The sequence below is a fragment of the Solanum verrucosum genome, unplaced genomic scaffold (genome assembly GCF_900185275.1).
Source record: "Solanum verrucosum unplaced genomic scaffold, falcon-dt-bn FXZP01001235.1, whole genome shotgun sequence".
In the NCBI taxonomy this organism is placed as follows: domain Eukaryota; kingdom Viridiplantae; phylum Streptophyta; class Magnoliopsida; order Solanales; family Solanaceae; genus Solanum; species Solanum verrucosum.
This window is the reverse complement of record NW_026019805.1, coordinates 788-3,393: the sequence shown is the minus strand read 5'-3', so window position 1 is coordinate 3,393 and position 2,606 is coordinate 788. Positions and strand designations below refer to the sequence as shown.

The following is a 2,606-nucleotide window of genomic DNA, read 5'->3' as shown; positions in this document are numbered from 1 at the left end:
AAAAAAAACACCAATACTAAGATCGGCTAGAACAAGGTGATCACCAAAAGGAATTACTGAATAACTTAGAAAGATAGATATTACTGCTATGGATGGCCCAATACTGAATAAACGAGTATCTCCTGTAGATGGAATAAGGTTCTCTTTCAAAAGTAGTTTTGTCCCATCTGCTAGAGCTTGAAGAATTCTAATAGGCCGCATATTCAGGCCGATACGTTGTTGTATTCCTGCAGATATTCCTTTTATTCCTAAACAAATTACTAGACCCTATTGTTGTTCCTAATACAAGAGGTCCATAGGGACAAGCATCATATGAATCCCATAGATTCTTTTAAGGATTCCAATTTGGAAAAAGATTGATAGTCTCTATTTCTGTTGTATCAATTATCATTTCACGATCAACTTCTCCCATAATGATATCTATGCTACTAGTATTGTCATAATATCAGCCAATTTCATTCTTTTAACTAACTGAGGAAGAATTTGCCAAATTGATAACCTGGGTGGGCGAATTTTCCATCTCCAAGGAAAAACGCTCTGGTCTCCTATCAAAAAATCCCCAATTCTCCTTTTGGGGCTTCAACTCTCACATAAAGTTCTTGTTTCGACAATTCAAAAGTTGGAGAAGGCTTTTTACTATAAACCGATATTCAAAATCATTCCATTCAGGATCTTTAATCTGTCAAAACGTCGCATTTCTAAATTTTCGTAAGGCCCTCCTGGAATTCCTTCTAGAGCCTGTTGAATAATCTTTATGGATTCTGTCATTTCACCGATTCGTACTAAATAACGAGCTAATGAATCCCTTCTCGTTGCATTGAACCTGCCAATCAAATTCGTCGTAAGACTCATAATGATCAACTTTACGAAGATCCATTCTATTCCGGAAGCTCGTAGCATTGGGTCCCGATAAACCCCAATTTACTGCCTCGTCTCTCCAATAATGCCTACGCCTTCAACTCGTTCTAAAAAATAGGATTCCGGGTAATAAGTTTTTGATACTCAGCAACCCCTGTTAAAAAATAATCGCAAAAATCCAACATTTATCTATCCAGCCATAGGGTAGATCGCAGCCACTCCTCCAATACGAAAATAATTATGCATCATTCGCATACCGGTGGCAGCTTCGAATAGGTCATATATCAATTCTCTTTCTCGAAAAATATAGAAGAAAGGGGTCTGTGCACCAATATCCGCCATAAAAGGACCGAGCCATAACAAATGAGAAGCTATCCGACTCAACTCCAACATAATGACTCTGATATAGCTAGCCCTTTTAGGTACTTGAATATTGCCTAATTGTTCGGGTCCATTTATGGTTATTGCTTCTGTGAACATAGTAGCTAAATAATCCCAACGTGTTACATAAGGCAAATATTGTATAATTGTTCGGTTTTCCGCAATTTTCTCCATCCTCTATGTAAATAACCCAATATTGGTTCGCAGTCGACAACATCTTCACCATCTAGAGTAACGATGAGTCGAAGAACACCGTGCATTGATGGGTGCTGAGGCCCCATATTGACTATCATGAGGTCTTTTCTTGTAGTTGGTGCAGTCATAAGTTTTTTAACGATTCATTCTTCCATGAATTACTGAAAGTGAAAAGAAGTTCATCAAAATTTAATCGAAACATATAAGTGAAATGAAATAACTCTTCAAATTAATCAAATTAACGAGTTTTTGTCTCTCGAATGTCCAACTGATTAATTAATTCTTTATAACGTACTCTATTTTTTTTTGCCAAATAAGCTAGCAGTCGTTGACGTTTTCCCAAAATTTTCTTCAAACCTCTCTGAGATAAATAGTCTTTTTTGTGCAATTCTAAATGTGAAGTAAGTCTCCGTATCTTATTGGTGAAATTGAATACTTGAAATTCAACAGATCCTTTCTTTTCTTTTTGAAAAATAACTGAAATGACAGAATTTTTTACCATAAATGAATTTCCCCTTTCTTTATTTTACAGATATGGATTTTTTAGAATTTTATTGATCAGTAATAATAATGCCAGTAATTTGAACGTGGTATATAGACTTAATTTCTTTATGAACCTCTAATTTTAGCAATTCCAATAAATTAATCAAATTTCAAATTTGATTCAGATAGGAATCCAAAAAGGTGGTAGGTACGTTTTTTTCAGTCACAAAAGCGAATAATTGAAACCTAAAATCCTAAAATGAAGAAGATTCTGTTGATTCATTTCTAGATCTAATCAATACCTTATTTTATTGATTTAGTATTGTCTACTCGAATTAGATTCGAATGAGATGTAAAACAAGGCATGTTTGCATTTGTTTGCTTTCAGATACTCTATACGAGACAGGGTATATAGTACTATCAATTAATTTTCAATCGTGGATACATATGTATCCTTAAGATACTGAAACGGCTACCATTATTGGTATCAAACCAATAACGATTCATACAAGCTAAATCTTCTAATCGATAATTAGGCCAAAGAAAGAACTTAAATTTAATTAATTTATTTTTATCTTTATAAAGGGGTTTCCGTTCACCCAAAAATTGACTCCAGTTTTTTACATTGGTTTCGTTGCAAAATACTGAATTTCTATCGACGACATTCCAATTCAAAGAATTAAAAAAAC

General features: G+C 34.2%; 1 pseudogene; it reads right to left on the bottom strand.

The window, feature by feature from the left end:
• Positions 1-331: 331 nt before the first annotated feature.
• Positions 332-1,640, bottom strand: LOC125813572 (NAD(P)H-quinone oxidoreductase subunit H, chloroplastic-like; annotated as a pseudogene).
• Positions 1,641-2,606: the final 966 nt, after the last annotated feature.